Source organism: Schistocerca piceifrons, chromosome 2 (genome assembly GCF_021461385.2).
Source record: "Schistocerca piceifrons isolate TAMUIC-IGC-003096 chromosome 2, iqSchPice1.1, whole genome shotgun sequence".
Classification (NCBI taxonomy): domain Eukaryota; kingdom Metazoa; phylum Arthropoda; class Insecta; order Orthoptera; family Acrididae; genus Schistocerca; species Schistocerca piceifrons.
Window position 1 is genome coordinate 204,720,635 of NC_060139.1, and position 22,090 is coordinate 204,742,724.

The window sequence follows — 22,090 nt, forward strand, 5'->3', positions numbered from 1 at the left end:
AACATTCTCAGTACAGAAATAAGGATTCTTTACTCAGTTTTGATAATTTATACTAAAATAGGTATCGATCATTACTTATCAGATGGGATTTTAAGGAACTGCAAATCACAAAAAGTGGTAATCAGTCCATATGTATACCTATGTGTCACAGAGTCTACATATACATCTGTCCCCACATGCACCAGTATAGTTGGCTCACAATGTCCTTCCTAGTTCCTGATTGACTTAAGCCAGTAGAAGGTGGCAGACTAGAGGCCATGAAAGTTTTGTGCATGGCTGCTGCCAACATTAGTGGTCTAAAACAGTATGTGTGCTGTAGCCAACACAGTAAGCACATGTGAAGTGCTAGAACTTTGTCAGGAAAGTGCAACTTGTTCTCCCTGCACTACCACTGTCCCTGTAGCTGCCAATGTGTTGGGCTCCAGTAGGTGGAGCTTGCTTCCTCCTCTCCCCACACCTTCCTGAAATCTCATTCAGGACATTGTGAACAAACTATAAGTATGTAGCAGAGGTGCGTAACCCTCCTCTCCTACCTATTTAGTTTGTATATGGTGTATAAGAATAATAACTATCTGTGTTCAGCCAACTATCTCTCACTGTGATGTGTGCATAAAAGGAGGTAATATATTTGTTCATTAATCCAGGAATACATACTTTCATAATTTTAAGAGTGGACTTGTGTCCTTCACCTGGGCAACATTGGCAACATTTTGAGACTTATTAAATAAGTTTATTAATTACGTGTAACCTAGTTTATGACTTGCCACAAAAGAAAGTTGAGAGCATTGACTTTGGACCTAGAGTTCTGTCAAAAACCCCTATAAACATGTATACATTCCCATGCACCAAAAGCCGGCTGGTGTGGTCGAATGGTTTTAAGCGCTACAGTCTGGAACCGCGCATCTGCTACGGTCGCAGGTTCGAATCCTGGCTCGGGCATGGATATGTGTGATGTCCTTAGGTTAGTTAGGTTTAAGTAGTTCTAAGTTCTAGGGGACTGATGACCTTAGAAGTTAAAGTCCCATAGTGCTCAGAGCCATTTGAACCATGCACCTAAGGCCTAACAAGATTTCCTTGATCCTCATCTTTCATATCAAACTTTGAGTCTCTATGGAAGCTTCACTTCTGGCATTGGAATGATGAAAGACATACATTATTTTTGTACCTCCTCCATAATGTTGCCATTCACTGACATATCATCTGTATTATTTATTAATAATGATTATGTGGTTCATCTTCCTGTCAATACCTGGAGGAATATTGCTGTGGAACTTTATTTATTTCTCTCTACAGTCATTTGAGATTGGTAACCATGTGCCTCCTTCTTTTACTAAATCCTGAAATGGAAACAAGTACTTTCCCTTGGTGGCTGAACTTCCCAGAATGGGGGATTCCTGGCCCACTATGCCATATGCTCATTTCCATTTCCATGGCAGCACAGCTGCTAGCCAGTGGAGGTTTCCTTTCCTCCTCCTCTGGGAGACCAGGGGTATGTCATTTAGTTTCCCTTTCAAACTTAGTTGGCAGTATCACATCTTAGCAGAAGAACAGAACTTTCACACTGGTCTTAAAATTGTGCCTGCTGGGTAGAATCTTCTCTAAGTCTTCTCTGTTCAGAGAGTAGAGGGCAACAGATACTTGTGTTTTTTCCAACCCTAATTGGGTTAACATCTCATGCTTTATGGTGGGTGTGGGCAACTGGTCAGTTTGCCACTCTCTCCATAGAGGACTGATGCTGAGGGTTGTGACAAGTTTAGGGAGAAACAGATTGTGAGTGGAGAGTCTGCTGAGAGGAGCTTGTGAGTATTGATGCTGTACTGAAACGTGGAGATGTAATTCTAGGTGGACTTGGATTTTATGAGTTAAAATCTATTTAAATGTGTGGCACCTTCAGGCCAAGGAAATGACTATGTTTATATTAAAACAACTTTTTTCATGTGAAATATGTTACATCGAGTGAAGCTTGGTGTCAAAAATTCAGTTTATTAGAGGATCTTGTATCTGTTTGTGTAGATGCTTCATGTAGTCATCATTAGGCTTGTACCCATCCTCCCCATTTAAAATCACTAAATTCAATTTAATGTGTGTAGCATTAATTCATTTTATCATAATCCCCCCCATGAACCATGGACCTTGCCGTTGGTGGGGAGGCTTGCGTGCCTCAGCGATACAGATAGCCGTACCGTAGGTGCAACCACGACGGAGGGGTATCTGTTGAGAGGCCAGACAAACGTGTGGTTCCTGAAGAGGGGCAGCAGCCTTTTCAGTAGTTGCAAGGGCAACAGTCTGGATGATTGACTGATCTGGCCTTGCTGTGCTGGTACTGCGAACAGCTGAAAGCAAGGGGAAACTACAGCCGTAATTCTTCCCGAGGGCATGCAGCTTTACTGTATGATTACATGATGATGGCGTCCTCTTGGGTAAAATATTCCGGAGGTAAAATAGTCCCCCATTCGGATCTCCGGGCGGGGACTACTCAAGAGGATGTCGTTATCAGGAGAAAGAAAACTGGCGTTCTACGGATCGGAGCGTGGAATGTCAGATCCCTTAATCGGGCAGGTAGGTTAGAAAATTTAAAAAGGGAAATGGATAGGTTGAAGTTAGATATAGTGGGAATTAGTGAAGTTCGGTGGCAGGAGGAACAAGACTTCTGGTCAGGTGACTACAGGGTTATAAACACAAAATCAAATAGGGGTAATGCAGGAGTAGGTTTAATAATGAATAGGAAAATAGGAATGCGGGTAAGCTACTACAAACAGCATAGTGAACGCATTATTGTGGCCAAGATAGATACGAAGCCCACGCCTACTACAGTAGTACAAGTTTATATGCCAACTAGCTCTGCAGATGACGAAGAAATTGAAGAAATGTATGATGAAATAAAAGAAATTATTCAGATTGTGAAGGGAGATGAAAATTTAATAGTCATGGGTGACTGGAATTCGAGTGTAGGAAAAGGGAGAGAAGGAAACATAGTAGGTGAATATGGATTGGGGGACAGAAATGAAAGAGGAAGCCGCCTGGTCGAATTTTGCACAGAGCACAACATAATCATAACTAACACTTGGTTTAAGAATCATGAAAGAAGGTTGTATACATGGAAGAACCCTGGCGATACTAAAAGGTATCAGATAGATTATATAATGGTAAGACAGAGATTTAGGAACCAGGTTTTAAATTGTAAGGCATTTCCAGGGGCAGATGTGGACTCTGACCACAATCTATTGGTTATGACCTGTAGATTAAAACTGAAGAAACTGCAAAAAGGTGGGAATTTAAGGAGATGGGACCTGGATAAACTAAAAGAACCAGAGGTTGTACAGAGATTCAGGGAGAGCATAAGGGAGCAATTGACAGGAATGGGGGAAATAAATACAGCAGAAGAAGAATGGGTAGCTTTGAGGGATGAAGTAGTGAAGGCAGCAGAGGATCAAGTAGGTAAAAAGACGAGGGCTAGTAGAAATCCTTGGGTAACAGAAGAAATATTGAATTTAATTGATGAAAGGAGAAAATATAAAAATGCAGTAAGTGAAACAGGCAAAAAGGAATACAAACGTCTCAAAAATTAGATCGACAGGAAGTGCAAAATGGCTAAGCAGGGATGGCTAGAGGACAAATGTAAGGATGTAGAGGCCTATCTCACTAGGGGTAAGATAGATACCACCTACAGGAAAATTAAAGAGACCTTTGGAGATAAGAGAACGACTTGTATGAATATCAAGACCTCAGATGGAAACCCAGTTCTAAGCAAAGAAGGGAAAGCAGAAAGGTGGAAGGAGTATATAGAGGGTCTATACAAGGGCGATGTACTTGAGGACAATATTATGGAAATGGAAGAGGATGTAGATGAAGATGAAATGGGAGATATGATACTGCGTGAAGAGTTTGACAGAGCACTGAAAGACCTGAGTCGAAACAAGGCCCCCGGAGTAGACAATATTCCATTGGAACTACTGACGGCCGTGGGAGAGCCAGTCCTGACAAAACTCTACCATCTGGTGAGCAAGATGTATGAAACAGGCGAAATACCCACAGACTTCAAGAAGAATATAATAATTCCAATCCCAAAGAAAGCAGGTGTTGACAGATGTGAAAATTACCGAACTATCAGCTTAATAAGTCACAGCTGCAAAATACTAACACGAATTCTTTACAGACGAATGGAAAAACTAGTAGAAGCCAACCTCGGGGAAGATCAGTTTGGATTCCGTAGAAACACTGGAACACGTGAGGCAATACTGACCTTACGACTTATCTTAGAAGAAAGATTAAGGAAAGGCAAACCTACGTTTCTAGCATTTGTAGACTTAGAGAAAGCTTTTGACAATGTTGACTGGAATACTCTCTTTCAAATTCTAAAGGTGGCAGGGGTAAAATACAGGGAGCGAAAGGCTATTTACAATTTGTACAGAAACCAGATGGCAGTTATAAGAGTCGAGGGACATGAAAGGGAAGCAGTGGTTGGGAAGGGAGTAAGACAGGGTTGTAGCCTCTCCCCGATGTTGTTCAATCTGTATATTGAGCAAGCAGTAAAGGAAACAAAAGAAAAATTCGGAGTAGGTATTAAAATTCATGGAGAAGAAATAAAAACTTTGAGGTTCGCCGATGACATTGTAATTCTGTCAGAGACAGCAAAGGACTTGGAAGAGCAGTTGAATGGAATGGACAGTGTCTTGAAAGTAGGATATAAGATGAACATCAACAAAAGCAAAACAAGGATAATGGAATGTAGTCTAATTAAGTCGGGTGATGCTGAGGGAATTAGATTAGGAAATGAGGCACTTAAAGTAGTAAAGGAGTTTTGCTATTTGGGGAGCAAAATAACTGATGATGGTCGAAGTAGAGAGGATATAAAATGTAGGCTGGCAATGGCAAGGAAAGCGTTTCTGAAGAAGAGAAATTTGTTAACATCCAGTATAGATTTAAGTGTCAGGAAGTCATTTCTGAAAGTATTCGTATGGAGTGTAGCCATGTATGGAAGTGAAACATGGACGATAAATAGTTTGGACAAGAAGAGAATAGAAGCTTTCGAAATGTGGTGCTACAGAAGAATGCTGAAGATTAGATGGGTAGATCACATAACTATGAGGAAGTATTGAATAGGATTGGGGAGAAGAGAAGTTTGTGGCACAACTTGACCAGAAGAAGGGATCGGTTGGTATGACATGTTCTGAGGCATCAAGGGATCACCAATTTAGTATTGGAGGGCAGCGTGGAGGGTAAAAATCGTAGAGGGAGACCAAGAGATGAATACACTAAGCAGATTCAGAAGGATGTAGGTTGCAGTAGGTACTGGGAGATGAAAAAGCTTGCACAGGATAGAGTAGCATGGAGAGCTGCATCAAACCAGTCTCAGGACTGAAGACCACAACAACAACAACATCATAATAATGATGGTGAGTTAGTATTGTATTTCACACCATGTGCAGAGCAACATGTGGTCTTCAACCAATGTTATTTAGTTGGCAGCCATTTTCCCATTAAATGAATACTTGCAAAGTTTTACTGTCAGTGGTAGTCGCAGTTCCCCACTCTTATGCTTCACTGTTGATCTGACAACCTGAAGGTAGAGTATAATGCAGAAACCTATCCTTAAATAGATTATAAACCTCATGTTTCACTGAGGCATATCAGTGCTGATTGTCATACAAATTCACTTAATTCCCCTGCCTCATATATAAGTATGGGACTAAAGCTATTACAACTTGACAATGGATTGTGCTGATAGTGTCCTGTTCAGTGCTAAATGGTGTCACTAAATAACTGGATTCTTGAATGCTAAATCTCTAGTCCACTAACATTATTCAGAATCCCATTCCTTTATACACCGAGGTGATAAAAGTCATAGGACACCTCCTAATATCATGTCAGATCTCATTTTGCCCAGTGTAGTACAGCAGCTCAACACGACATGGACTTAACAAGTTGCTGGAAGTTCCCTGTAGAAATACTTAGCAACACTGCCTATATAGCCGTCCTTAATTGCAAAAGTGTTGCTGGTGCACAATCCGTGCACAAACTGACCTCTCGATTACGTCCCATAAATGTTAGTGGAATTCATTTCGGGTGATCTGGGTGGGCCGGCCGCGGTGGTCTCGCGTTAAGGCGCTCAGTCCGGAACCGCGCGACTGCTACGGTCGCAGGTTCGAATCCTGCCTCGGGCATGGATGTGTGTGATGTCCTTAGGTTAGTTAGGTTTAAGTAGTTCTAAGTTCTAGGGGACTGATGACCACAGAAGTTACGTCCCATAGTGCTCAGGGCCATTTGAACCATTTTTGATCTGGGTGGCCTAATAATTCGCTAGAATAGTGCAGAATGTTCTCCAAACCAATTGCGAATAACTTTGGCCCAGTGACATGGCACATTGTCATAAAAAAAAGATAAAAAAATCCGTCATTGTTTAGGAACATGAAGTCCATGAATGACTGCAAATGGTCTCCAAGCAGCGGAACATAACCATTTCCAGTCAATGATCGGTTTAGTTGGACCACAAGACTCAGTCCATTCCACGTGAACACAGCCCCCATCAACATGGAAGCACAATTACCTTGCACAGTGCCTTGTTGTCCAATTGGGTCCATGCCTTCATTGGGTATGCAATGCTCTCAAACCCTACCATTAGCTCTTACCAACTGAAATCTAGGGTTTTCTGACCAGGCTACGTTTTTTCTGTCATCTAGGTTCCAGCCGATGTGGTCACAAGTGCTGCAGGAGAATTCATGCTGTATGAGAAGACACTCGCGTCCGTCGTCTGCTGCCGTTGCCAAATTTCGTCGCGCTGTCTTACATACACGTTCGTCGTACGTCAATTATTGATTTGTTCATTTATTTCAAGCAATGTTGGTTGTCTGTTAGCACTGAAACTCTACGCAAACGCCACTGCTCTCGGTCGTTAACTGAAGGCTGTCGGCCACCGCGTTTTCCATGGTGAGTGGTAATACCAGAAATTTGGTTTTCCCGGCACACAATTGCCTTTGTGGGTCTCGGAATACTGAAATCCCTAACCATTTCAGAAACGGAATGTCCTATGTGTCTAACTCCAACTACCATTCCGCGTTCATAGTCTGTTAATTCCCGTCTTCCGGCCATAATCACGTCGGAAACCTTTTCACTTGAATAACCTGACTACAAATGACATCTCCCCCAATGCACTGCCGTTTTATGCCTTCTGTACGCGATACTACCGCCCTCTGCGTACGTGCATATCGCTATCCCGTGACTTTTGTCACCACAATTTATACCAAACATGTTTAAAAATTGTCCTGGTAAGAATGCACGCTGAAGTACCTTCGTTACTACGTGATCATTCTAGAGAGTTTGTTTTGTTTGGTTCAGTCTATTAAAATCATAGGGCTTAAATGTTTCACAATCATCTCAGTATCCAGTACTACCCTGCACGCATCGTGAACGAGCATTCACAAAATTTTATGTGTACAGACTGAAGCGGCTGCGAAAATTTGTACCCAGGTCAGGAACCGAACCCAGGTCTACCGCTTACTAGGTAGGTGCGTTAGGCACTAAGCCGCCTTGGCACAGCGATTCACACAACTGCACGGATTACCCTGGCATGCCTCTCTCCTCGATCCAAATTCTCACTGCTGCCCCAGTCTACTTTAAACTCCCCTTTACACACGAACAGAATCGCGGAAGCCCTCCATGTTCTGAAATAGAACCTCAGCATCGAACGTAAATGGGGGATCCGGCCCGAAACCCAGAAGCAGGTACTTATACAAACGAAATGACATAGTTTCAGAGACTTTACTGGTTTCATACAAATATGATTTTATGTATATAGAGTGAAGTGGTGCGTGAAAATTTGTACCCGGGTTGGGAATCAAACCTGGGTCTTCCACTTACTAGGCTGGCGTGTTAGCCACTAAGACGCCTTAGTGCAGTGGTGGAGGAACAAGACATGCGAGGGTAAACCGTGCAGTTGTGTGAACCGCTGTGCCATAGTGGTTCAGTGGCTAACACAACTTCCTAGTAAGCAAGAGATCCAGGTTCGAGTTCCGGTCTTGGTACAAATTTTCACTTGCCACTTCAGTCTATATACATAAACTCGTATCTGTATGAGACCAGTAAAGTCTCTGAAACTACGTCATCTCATATGTAACGATAAAATGGCGGATCACGTTACATTTTTGGTCGCAGCAAGCCAGAGTAAATTCCTTAAAGTAGAAAGTTAAGATCCCCATTTCATGCGGTTGGCTCGCAACATAGTGTAGTAATCTGTGCTTAATCTCAGAGTTAAGTATTGCTGCGCTTAATCCAAAATTTGACTTCAGCATTACAGTGCATCTGCATCTACGTATATGCAATGCAAACCACTGCGAAGTTCATGACAATGGGTACTTAGAATGGTGCCACATGTTTAGGGTTTCTTCCCGTTCCATTCACGTGTGGAGCGTGGGAAGAATGGTTGTTTAAATGCCTCTGTAATTAATCTAATCTTATCCTCATGATCCCTATGCGAGGGGGTCGTCTTATATTCCTAGAGTCAACATTTAGAGCCAGTTCTTGGAGCTTTGTAAGTAGGTTTTGTCTGGATGCTTTACAACTATCTTCAAGAGTGCCATTTCAGCATATCTGTATCACTCTCACGTACAAACAAACCTGGGGCCATTCGTGTCACCCTTCTGTGTTAGTCCTATTTGGTATGTATGCCACACACTTGAGCAATATTCCAAAATGGGATCAAGTTATTTATAATGAATCTCCATTGTATACTGTCTGCATTTCCATTGTATTCCGCGAATGCACCAAAGTCCGCCACCTACCTTACCTACGACCGAACCTATTTGATCATTCCATTTTACGTCCCTACTAAGTGTTACGCCCAGTTGTTTGTTGGAGTCGAATGTTTCCGCAGCTAACGCATTTACGTTTATGAAGATTTAAAACAAATTGTCAAAATTGTAATCATTTTGAATAACAGGGCTCCTAGCACACACCTCTGGGGCTCGTCTGAAGTTACTTTTACTTCTGTCGACGACTTTCCTTCCAAGATAACACGGTGTGCTTGCAGGTACACAACCGACTTTTTTCTATTTTATGCACATTATTTCAGCGACCAATCCAGTACTTATTTTCATGTGCTGTGAGTTTTGCTGTTATGTGCGTTAGCTGGCTGGACCCCACCGCAGTGGCTGGAGTCTAGACAGCGAGTGCACATCATCATCATCATCATCATCATTTAAGACTGATTATGCCTTTCAGCGTTCAGTCTGGAGCATAGCCCCCCATATAAAATTCCTCCATGATCCCCTTTTCAGTGATAACATTGGTGCCTCTTCTGATGTTAAACCTATTACTTCAAAATCATTCTTAACCGAATCCAGGTACCTTCTCCTTGGTCTGCCCCGACTCCTCCTACCCTCTACTGCTGAACCCATGAGTCTCTTGGGTAGCCTTGCTTCTCCCATGCGTGTAACATGACCCCACCATCTAAGCCTGTTCGCCCTGACTGCTACATCTATAGAGTTCATTCCCAGTTTTTCTTTAATATCCTCATTGTGGACACCATCCTGCCATTGTTCCCATCTACTAGTACCTGCAATCATCCTATCTACTTTCATTTCCGTAACCTCAACCTTGTTGATAAGGTAACCTGAATCCACCCAGCTTTCACTCCCATACAACCAAGTTGGTCGAAAAATTGAACGGTGCACAGATAACTTAGTCTTGGTACTGACTTCCTTCTTGCAGAAGAGAGTAGATCGTAGCTGAGCGCTCGCTGCATTAGCTTTGCTACACCTCACTTCCAGTTCTTTCACTATGTTGCCATCCTGTGAGAATATGCATCCTAAGTACTTGAAACCGTCCATCTGTTCTAACTTTGTTCCTCCTATTTGGCACTCAATCCGTTTATATTTCTTTCCCACTGCCACTACTTTCGTTTTGGAGATGCTAATCTTCATACCATAGTCCTTACATTTCTGATCTAGCTCTGAAATATTACTTTGCAAACTTTCAATCGAATCTGCCATCACAACTAAGTCATCCGCATATGCAAGACTGCTTATTTTGTGTTCACATATCTTAATCTCACCCACCCAGTCTATTGTTTTCAACATATGATCCATAAATAATATGAACAACAGTGAAGACAGGTTGCAGCCTTGTCTTACGCCTGAAACTACTCTGAACCATGAACTCAATTTACCGTCAACTCTAACTTCTGCCTGACTATCTATGTAAAGACCTTTTGCTTGCAAAAGTTTGCCTCCTATTCCATAATCTCGTAGAACAGACAATAACTTCCTTCTAGGAACCCGGTCATATACCTTTTGTAGATCTATAAAGCATAGATACAATTCCCTGTTCCACTCATAACACTTCTCCATTATTTGCCGTAAGCTAAAGATTTGGTCCTGACAACCTCTAAGAGGCCTAAACCCACACTGATTTTCATCCAATTGGTCCTCAACTAATACTCGCACTTTCCTTTCAACAATACCTAAGAAGATTTTACCCACAACGCTGATCAAAGAGATACCTCTGTAGTTGTTACAATCTTTTCTGTTTCCATGTTTAAAGATTGGTGTGATTACTGCTTTCGTCCAGTCTGATGGAACCTGTCCCGACTCCCAGGCCATTTCAATTATCCTGTGTAGCCATTTAAGACCTGACATTCCACTGTATTTGATGAGTTCTGACTTAATTTCATCCACCCCAGCTGCTTTATTGCACTGCAATCTATTGACCATTTTCTCCACTTCCTCAAATGTGATCCTATTTCCACCATCATTCCTATCCCATTCTACCTCGAAATCTGAAACATTACTGATCGTATTTTCACCTACATTGAGCAACTCTTCAAAATATTCCCTCCATCTGCCCAAGGCATCCACAGGATTCACCAGCAGTTTTCCTGACCTGTCCAAAATATTTGTCATTTCCTTCTTACCTCCCTTTCGAAGACTGCTAATTACACTCCAGAATGGTTTTCCAGCAGCTTGACCCATAGTCTCCAACCTGTTTCCAAAGTCTTCCCAAGATTTCTTCTTGGACGCTGCAGTTATCTGTTTGGCTTTGTTTCTTTCTTCAACATATCTTTCTCTGTCTACCTGAGTTCTAGTATGTAGCCATTTCTGATACGCCTTCTTTTTCCTTTTACAGGCTGCCTTGACTGTGTCATCTCACCAAGCTGTTTGCTTCATCCTATTTTTACACACTACTGTTCCAAGACATTCTTCAGCCACTTCTAGTACTGTGTCCCTGTACCTTGTCCATTCCTTTTCCAATGACTGTAATTGACTACATTCAACTAACTGGTACTTTTCTGAGATCGCTGTTATGTACTTGTGCCTGATTTCCTTATCCTGAAGTTTCTCCACTCTTATCCTCCTACATATGGACCTGAACTCCTGCACTTTCGGTCTCACAATCCCAATTTCACTGCAGATTAAATAATGATCAGTGTCATCAAAGAATCCCCTGAATGCACGTGTGTCCCTCACAGCCTTCCTGAATTCCTGATCTGCTATTATATAGTCAATGACAGATCTGGTTCCCCTGCCTTCCCAAGTATACCGGTGAGTGTTCTTATGTTTAAAAAAGGAGTTTGTGATTACTAATCCCATACAGGCACAGAAATCCAAGAGTGCACATAACAGCAAAATTCGCGATACCTGAAGATGACGACTAGGTAGATCGTCGAAATATTGTACGTAAAATGGAAAGAACAACTCGGCTATGTATCCAGAACCACCCTTTTAATCAATCACTCCGAGAAAACCAGAAATCACATAACAAGCTTCGTCCTCCCCACCAAGAAATCCTCAATCCTGTCACAAATTTTGTTTAATACGGTAATCCATATAATAGTACTTTTTTAATAATCGTTGTTTTAATGACGTGATCCTGCTGGAAATGGCTCGCTTTTCCTCTGGCCTGCAAACCGATACGTCCAGTCACTTATGCGAGGACATAGAGTTTGGTGTTGAATCTAAACCAAAATGATGTTTAAACATGGTGTTTTATTGTTACAGTAGCTGAAAAACAGGCATGGCCAGGCTGTTCATTTTCCAATTATCTTTTAGCAACGAAAACAAAAAATGAACTGTGTTTTTAGTGTAATATCAAAAAATTTCATTTCCTTGTATTTGTGAAAACACCTTTGAAATTACGAAACAAATGTTTAAACACAGTATCCGTATTAGACAGTTTCGATCCACTGGGCGCAGCTGCTTCTCTTCTCTATGACTATTGTTTTCGCCTGCAGCTGTTTGCGCTTCGCACCTGACAGCTGTCAAAAGTGCAGCCAGGTGTCAGGGATTTCCGTAAGTTGACTCGACTCTGGGAATGTCTTCGTAGTAAAGAATAAATGTCTATAACTTTATGCATGATGCCGCAGTTTTTTACGCATCTCAGAGTTTATGACGTCATATCTCCTGAATTATGTGTGGTACCATGAAATAATACTGTAGGTGGATTTAGCGGCATATGTGGATACTGTCTGCGAAATTTATTGCGAATAGATTTTGTAGCAAAGGAGCAATAAATTTAAACATCATGCGTGATGCGGCAGTTTTTCACACATCTCATTGTTTATGATGTCATATCTATTGAACTATAGTCGTCAGGGGGATCTTACCTCCACAGCGATTGTTGACCAATAGTAAGAGATACGTGTACCAAGTTTGGTTGAATTTGCTCCAGTGATTTAGGAGGAGATGTGGAACATACATACATAGATCCATTTCTATAATATGTATGGATGCTACATCTACATCTACATCCATACTCCGCAAGCCACCTGACGGTGTGTGGCGGAGGGTATCCTGAGTACCTCTATCGGTTCTCCCTTCTATTCTAGTCTCGTATTGTTCGTGGAAAGAAGGATTGTCGGTATGCTTCTGTGTGGGCTCTAATCTCTCTGATTTATACTTATGCTCTCTTCGCGAGATATACGTAGGAGGGAGCAATATACTGCTTCACTCTTCGGTGAAGGTATGCTCTCGAAACTTTAACAAAAGCCCGTACCGAGCTACAGAGCGTCTCTCCTGCAGAGTCTTCCACTGGAGTTTATCTATCATCTCCGCAACGCTTTCGTGATTAGTAAATAATCCTGTAACGAAGCGCGCTGCTCTCCGTTGGATCTTCTGTATCTCTTCTATCAACCCTATCTGGTATGGATCCCACACTGCTGAGCAGTATTCAAGCAGTGAGCGAATAAGCGCACTGTAACCTACTTCCTTTGTTTTCGGATTGCATTTCCTTAGGATTCTTCCAGTGAATCTCAGTCTGGCATCTGCTTTACCGACGATCAACTTTATATGATCATTCCATTTTAAATCACTCCTAATGCGTACTCCAAGATAATTTATGGAATTAACTGCTCCAGTTGCTGACCTGCTATTTTGTAGCTAAATGATAAGGGATCTGTCTTTCTATGAATTCGCAGCACACTACACTTGTCTGCATTGAGATTGAATTGCCATTCCCTGCACCAAGCGTCAATTCGCTGCAGATCTTCCTGCATTTCAGTACAATTTTCCATTGTTACAACCTCTCGATACAGTGAACTTCCGATGTCATCCACAAGGTCATTTATGTATATTGTGAATAGCAACGGTCCTATGACACTCCCCTGCGGCACACCTGAAATCACTCTTACTTCGGAAGACTTCTCTCTATTGAGAATGACATGCTGCGTTGAGTTATCTAGGAACTCTTCAATCCAAACACACAATTGGTCTGATAGTCCATATGCTCTTACTTTGTTCATTAAACGACTGTGGGGCACTGTATCGAACGCCTTGCGGAAGTCAAGAAACACGGCATCTACCTGTGAACCCGTGTCTATGGCCCTCTTAGTCTCGTGGATGAATAGCGCGAGCTGGGTTTCACACGACCGTCTTTTTCGAAACCCATGCTGATTCCTACAGAGTAGATTTCTAGTCTCCAGAAAAGTCATTATACTCGATCATAATACGCGTTCCAAAATTCTACAACTGATCGACGTTAGAGATATAGGTCTATAGTTCTGCACATCTGTTCGACGTCCCTTCTTGAAAACGGGGATGACCTGTGCCCTTTTCCAATCCTTTGGAACGCTACACTCTTCTAGAGACCTACGGTACACCGCTGCAAGAAGGGGGGCAAGTTCCTTCGCGTACTGTGTGTAAAATCGAACTGGTATCCCATCAGGTCCAGCGGCCTTTCCTCTTTTGAGCGATTTTAATTGTTTCTCTATCCCTCTGTCGTCTATTTCGATATCTACCATTTTGTCATCTGTGCGACAATCTAGAGAAGGAACTACAGTGCAGTCTTCCTCTGTGAAACAGCTTTGGAAAAAGACATTTAGTATTTCGGCCTTCAGTCTGTCATCCTCTGTTTCAGTACCATTTTGGTCACAGAGTGTCTGGACATTTTGTTTTGATCCACCTACCGCTTTGACATAAGACCAAAATTTCTTAGGATTTTCTGCCAAGTCAGTACATAGAACTTTACTTTCGAATTCATTGAACGCCTCTCGCATAGCCCTCCTCACACTACATTTCGCTTCGCGTAATTTTGGTTTGTCTGCAAGGCTTTGGCTATGTTTATGTTTGCTGTGAAGTTCCCTTTGCTTCCGCAGCAGTTTTCTAACTCGGTTATTGTACCAAGGTGGCTCTTGTCCATCTCTTACCATCTTGCTTGGTACATACTCATCTAACGTATATTGCACGATGGTTTTGAACTTTGTCCACTGATCCTCAACACTATCTGTACTTGAGACAAAACTTTTGTGTTGAGCCGTCAGGTACTCTGTAATCTGCTTTTTGTCACTTTTGCTAAACAGAAAATCTTCCTACCTTTTTTAATATTTCTATTTACGGCTGAAATCATCGATGCAGTAACCGCTTTATGATCGCTGATTCCCTGTTCTGCGTTAACTGTTTCAAATAGTTCGGGTCTGTCACCAGAAGGTCTAATATGTTATCGCCGCGAGTCGGTTCTCTGTTTAACTGCTCAAGGTAGTTTTCAGATAAAGCACTTAAAAAAAATTCACTGGATTCTTTGTCCCTGCCACCCGTTATGAACGTTTGAGTTTCCCAGTCTATATCCGGCAAATTAAAATCTCCACCCAGAACTATAACATGGTGGGGAAATGTACTCGAAATATTTTCTAAATTATCCTTCAGGTGCTCAGCCACAACAGCTGCTGACCCAGGGAGCCTATAGATACATCCAATTACCATGTTTGAGCCTGCTTTAACCGTGACCTTCACCCAAATTATTTCACATTTCGGATCTCCGTCTATTTCCTTCGATACTATTGCACTTCTTATCGCTATAAACACGCCTCCCCCTTCACTGTTCAGCCTGTCTCTGCGGTATACATTCCAATCTGAGTTTAGGATTTCATTACTGTTTACGTCTGGTTTCAGCCAACTTTCTGTCCCTAGTACTATATGGGCGTTGTGACCGTTTATTAATGAGAGCAGTTCTGGGACCTCTCTATAGACTCTCCTGCAGTTTACTATAAGCACATTAATATTGTTATTCCCTGTGGCATTTTGCCTCCTCCTACCTTGCCGCGTCTCAGGAGGCGTCTTGTCGGGCCTAGGGAGGGAATTCTCTAACCTAAAAATAAACCATTGTGCACTCCACACGTACTCCGCTACCCTTGTAGCCGCTTACGGCGTGTAGTGCACGCCTGACCTATTCAGGGGGACGCTACATTTCTCCACCCGATAGCGGAGGTCGAGAAATTTGCACCCCAGATCACCGCTGAATCGTCTGAGCCTCTGGTTTAAGCCTTCCACTCTGCTCCAAACCAGAGGACCGCGATCGGTTCTGGGAACAATACTACAAATAGTTGGCTCAGATTCTACCCCGCGAGCGAGGCTTTCCGCCTTCACCAATTCCGCCAACCGCCTGTACGAACTGAGGATGATCTCTGAACCCAGACGGCAGGAGTCATTGGTGCCGACATGAGCAACAATTTGCAGTCGGGTGCACCCAGTGCTCTCTATCGCCGCCGGCAGGGCCTCCTCCACATCTCGGATGAGACCCCCCGGCAAGCAGACAGAGTGAACACTGGCCATCTTCCCCGACCTTTCCGCTATTTCCCTAAAGGGCTCCATCACCGCCTAACGTTGGAGCTGCCAATAACTAATAAAGCCCTCCCCCTGTGTGCCTGCTCGGACCTTGCTGAAGGAGCGGCCACATGTCCATTCACAGGCAGAGCGGGCGTTGCCACACGGCCAGCCTTCACATTTACCCACCGCCTCGTGCGCCGCGAACGCCGCTGAACCCGCCACTCCGCTTGGAGAGAGGGTGGCCCAACCGCGCCCGGTACCCGCGATGTCTCGACAGCAGGGACAGTGGGTGAAGCATGTAACACCTGGGGTGTACCATGCGACGCAGCAGACTCCCCACTGCCGCTACACTCTGAGGCAGCAGCCTGAAGACGGCTGACCGCGGCCATCAACACGCTCAGCTGTTCGCGAACAGTGGCCAGCTCCTCCTGCATCCGTACACAGCAGTCACACATCCTATCCATCCTAAGAAATCAATTTACTGTAGAGAGTTAATCAACTTTTAACTAGACTGCTATTTCACTAAAGGCGGCTGACTGTTGACTAACCTGTGGTTGCTAGCCACTTCTTGTAGAAAACAATGAAAATAGCACTACCTGTCTCTGGACTGTATTGAAAACAAACACTAGCACTAGTGGCACTATGGCTGACTAAAGGGACTCTCTCTGGCTGTATTCAAAACAAACACGAAATCTATGGAACACTATTACTAGCACTCGACTATTAAAGCTTCCTAAAAGCAAAAACACATGGAAGAAGAAGTGACAAGTAAGAAAAATACTGTTAATACTTAAATTAAGGTAGCTCGCTGTGAGGCAGACGGCAGTTACGACGACACTGTGGAGCCTGCAATGAGTGGATAACCAGGAACAAATGAAATTGGGATTCTCAAGTGATTTCTGGGAGTGTTAGTTGTTATAAAAAAAGTGCTGACTTCATATTATTTAGTGACACACTGGAAACCGCTCATCACAATGCAACGAAGATTGACATACAATGTGCAGTGGGTATTAAACTCTGCCTCCAGTTGTGACTGTTGATCGTTATCGCCATATGATAACACAGTTTTTATGACCACAATTGCAAGAACTGTATGTGGAACGCATGTGGTTCCACCAGGAGAGCGAAAACACGCCACACTAACGTTGAACATCAAGGTTGCTGAGAATAAGATTGCCTGCTCGTCTCATCTCTCGCAATGGCAATCAGAACTGGCCACCGAGTTTGACACCATGTCAAATCTCATGTTTATATGATCAATCCACGAACCATGCCTTAACCCAAGGCGGGAATTGGACGCGCCATTGGCCAAATTCAAGCTAGACTTTGCTCTAGTATAGTCGAAAATTTTGTGGATATCTGCAGACGAAGCGGGGTGGAACACATTTGCCTGTTTCATGTTTAATCTCAGTCTTTGTGTTCCGTATTGGCGGTTGACATAATAACACTAGTGGTTTTCAAATAAAGTATGTGTTTTATTATTAAATTAAATATTGCATTCTTTATGGGACACCTTGTACATAATATGTAAAATTTAATATCTATGAATAAAAAGTTATCATTAACTGGCAAATACTGGTTCAAAATCAATTATGTACCTTAAACGGCATAGCAAAATTCGTAGTGTCCAATATTTTTTGTTGATAACTATAAAATGGACAAATATTATATTTTTAAATTTTGTGATAAGACGGAGAACACATTTTACGACCTTTTCCAAAAATGTCTTTTCATCATAAGGAATGTCAGTCTTTTGCGGATCGTGAAATTTTTATTTATTTGACCATGAATCCTACAACTGGACGACGACAGTGAATTACTACTTGAAACAAGTTGATAAGATTTCAAAGTGGTGCAAAGACTGGCAACTTGGTTTAAATGTCCAGAACATGACTACAATATCAGTGATTTGGAATAAGAAATCCTTGACAAATATCTGTGTGTAATACTCTGTGGACATGAAATGAGATAATCATACACGCTCAGTCACAGGTGGAGCAAGTGGAGACTTCGGATCACTGCTAGCTAGTGGGACAATGCTTTCAGCCTACAAAAGATATTGTTTACAAAACACTCCGGCAATCCATTCTAGAACTTGCTCCAGTGTGTAGGACTCATTCAAAATAGGACTGTAGGAGAACGGAATCGCTAACTGTTACAGCTTTGTGTGACCCAGGCGATAGCGCCATGGAACTGTTGAAAAACCTGAAGCTGTTCTGTGAAAGCTTATTAAGTGTTTGAAGGAGCAGTTTAAAAATTTACTACAGCTATCTACGTACCATTCCAGCAACCTTTGGTGACCCGCAGGCCTCATTCACATCAACAACCCCCCCCCCCCCCCCCCGCACACACACACACACACACACACACACACACACACACACACATACATACACACACACAAACCAATTAAGGAATCACCCAAATGGGACGAAAATCTATAGATGTGGTACTCATGCACGAGTACAGACAAACAAATGGTTACAATTTCAGAAACCTCTATAATTTATTCAAGAGAAAGAACTTGACAAATAGAGCAAATCAATAACGCTTTGGTCCCCTTCTAGTCCTTATGCAAGCAATTATTCGGGTTGGTACTGATTGACAGAGTTGCTGGATATCGTTCTGAGGAATATAGTTTCAAATTCTGCCCAACTGGCGCGTTAGACCGTCAAAATCCCAGGCTGGTTGAAAGGCCCTGCCCATAATGCTCCAAACGTTCTCAACTGGAGAGAGATCCGGCAACCTCGCTGGTCAAGTTATGGTGCGGGTGGGTACTATCTTGCTGAAATGTAAACCCAGGATGGCTTGCCATGGAGCGCAACAAAACAGGGTGTAGAATATTGTCAACCTACCGCTGTGCTGTAAGGGTGCAGCGGATGACAACCAAAGGTGTCCTGCTACTACGAAACAAAATGGCACCCCAGACCATCACGCCTGGTTATCGGGCCGTATGGTGGGTGACAGTCAGGTTGGTATCCACCACTGTCCGGGGCGTCTCCAGACATGTCTTGGCTGGTCACGGATCTCATCATTGAGGACAATTCTGCTCCAGTGAATGAGATTCTAGGTCGAAGACGTTTCTGGAGACCAGCCTGACTGTCACCCACCATACGGCCAGATAGCCAGGCGTGATGGTCTGGGGTGCCATTTATTTCATAGTAGCAGAACCGCCTTAGTTGTCATCCGTGGCGCCCTTACATCACACCGGTACGTCGACAATATTCTACGCCCTGATTTGTTGCCCTTCACGACAAGCCATCTTGGGCTTATATTTGTAACGTCTCTTAGCAAAAGACATATTATGTAATAAAGAGAAAGCATTATGTGTCATGTTTTGTTCTTGTATAGAATTATGTACTGTTTTTTTTATTTTTTTTTATTTAGATAATATCTGTGTCGGCGAGTACTGAAACCGCCACAGACGATACTTATTAAATATCAAACAAAGATGAGAATATGTGACTACTATAAATAGTACAGAACGAGCATTAATTTCTCTGTCGTCTTCTTGTAGTTACGTGAGTAGGAAGAGCCTGTGACGTTATACAGTACGCTTGCGTAGCATTCTTTTGTCAAGATTGTGAGAGGGAGGCCATTAGACATAGCTTGGGAAAGGTGTGTAATAACTTGATTTGTTTAAATGTTTTGAATAGAGTTACATAGTAAACCTTGCATTATGATTTGTAATAAGCTTTCCTGGTATTTTATCCCATCCCTTTAAGAAATTTTCAGTTATTTAAATATTATTCGTGGTGCAGAGCTGCGCTACGAAAGAACGAGCCGCTGCCGCGGCGCATTCAAACTGCGTTAAATGAAATCAATCATACCGCAAAGAAGCGGGCAGGTAATAGTGAAGTAAAATTATTTCTTTCAGCTTTCGGAATTGCAGAGCAGAGCAGCAGATTTTATGGTGTGTTTTTCAGATTGACGCGGGCTGCTGATAATATATTATTAACAGTGCAAAAAGATAATTTACGTTCATAACATAAAAGAAATCTTGCTGTGCGTAGTTCTGGTCTGGCCAACCTTATAGTAAAAACATCTTTTTCTGTGACGATAGTCTCATGTTCTCGTGTTAGTCGTGGTACTTATTGGTGTTTTACTATTAACGAAAATCCACTGCAAAATTTTGATGTTGAACAATCATTGCGTACTGTAACATCAGTATTGATAACGAAGTAACTTTCATTAACCTTTTCAATAACTATACAGTAAGGAAGATATGTTGAACTTTACGGCGAGTTACAGTAACGAAAAAATGTTCCTTTAATAGAAAGCCAGATCCAGAATAATAAGAACAGAATATATTTTGTTTTGTTGAAAATTAATGGTCCAAAGAAAGTCATAGCACAGCATCACTATAAGGTATTTCGGGGCTCTTTTCGTAGCAACATATTTTATCTCATATATTAGTTGTTACGCGAGTAATAGTAAAACAAAGCAAATAGGGTAAAGAGCCAGCGAAATATTTCACCGAGCTAATGCCAAACTGGTAAAATGCGAACCACAGAATGGCGAATATCCGAAAATGCGTCACGGGCGGGGTGCAACGTGAGCTCCTCGATCTGCCACGAATTTCTTCCTCTGGCTGGATGCGGCCCGCGGACTGCCTGTTGCCCGTCCGTGCTGTGGGGAATGTGAAGACATGATTGGAATTAATTACAGCACTCACAGAGACGTTGGGAAACCGTTCTTCCTTGTCCATACGGGAGCGGAACGGGGAGAAACCGCAATACATAGAACGATTAGAAATACCTTCTTCTCCACTGTGGGTTCAGGGTGTGGATATAGATGTAGATGAAAAGGCGGCAGCGTGTAGGCTGCTGCCTAGGTTTTAGGCATTCCTCACTACTCTGTACATCTCGTTTTATCCCACATACTGCCCAAGTTGCACATCCTAAAACAGCAGGTTTATAAAAACTGATCTTTTACTAAGGGGAAAAGATCCTCAACATTGTGTCTGTGGGTTAGTGTGCGGGTGTGTTTGTGTTTTTTCCTGTCGTAATAAGTGGCAGTATGGTTGTCTCTCACATTAACATTGCGATGGTTGTTTAAGAGGCAGACAATTCTTCGCTAGGCGTATCACCGAGAGGAGAAATGAGGAACTAAAAGATGTTCTTGTCGATAATGGCGAAGTATATAAGGCACCAGCTGCGCGTCGTTGATTGTCGATTCACACTTTGAGAGTTAGCTGTAACCGTATTCACGTGTTGTGTTCGCAATAAACTAAGTCAAACGCTAATACCGCAAATCGGATCATTTTGTATTTTCCCACGTACAGATAAGAACATTTTGCAAAACTTTGGTCAAAATGAACCGGGTTGTTGTTTGGTTACTTCTCCAGGTCAAATTGTGGCTCACAGGGGGAAGAAGGTTTCAGAAACGGGCAACTGATTCAGTTCATGATTGGTAGGTCCCTTGTGAATCACCTAAACAGATGAACCCTAAGATATTTTGTCTCACTACCGTCCATTTTTGGTAAAACCACCTCTGAAGTTCATGACGCGCAATCGACTCAGAATTGACAGTATCGATAGATGGAAAAAAAAACTGTGCGACTATGGAGTCGACAAAAGCATATTTTTAGAGAAATCTAGAAAACGAGGTTATGTTCCAAAAAGGTTAACGCCTTTAAGCGTAAGCGTCCCTGGCCGAGCGACCAAGGCACCTACGTGTGAACCGGTCACGTCATATGTTCGATTCCTGCGTGCCTTCTGCAGTTCTTTTTTCATGTGTAGTTTTCTAGGTATCGAAATTGGTTGCAATAGGATGGTAAATAAGATAAATAAATCAATAACGAGTTTTAACAAGGTAGGTAAATGTATGTCTCAAACAACTTCGATTATTGAAGAATTAAAATTTTAATCCTTGCCTTTCTTGTAGCTCTTTTACTCACTCTTTTGCAAACCCTCACATTCTCCGAAAACGCTAGCTGGATGGATCTTATCATATAAACATTCGAAAGAGGCATATTCACGGCATCAATAATATATCATGAGTACACTCTCCGAGAAACTACGGTAGGAAGGGCAGATAAGTGCGAAAACTCTCCCACGATA

General features: G+C 42.5%; 1 protein-coding gene across 1 annotated transcript in view; it reads right to left on the reverse strand.

Annotated features, from left to right (window-relative positions):
- Positions 1 to 22,090, reverse strand: part of LOC124776849 — a 52,696-nt gene that overhangs the window by 17,450 nt on the left and 13,156 nt on the right. The window lies entirely within an intron of this gene.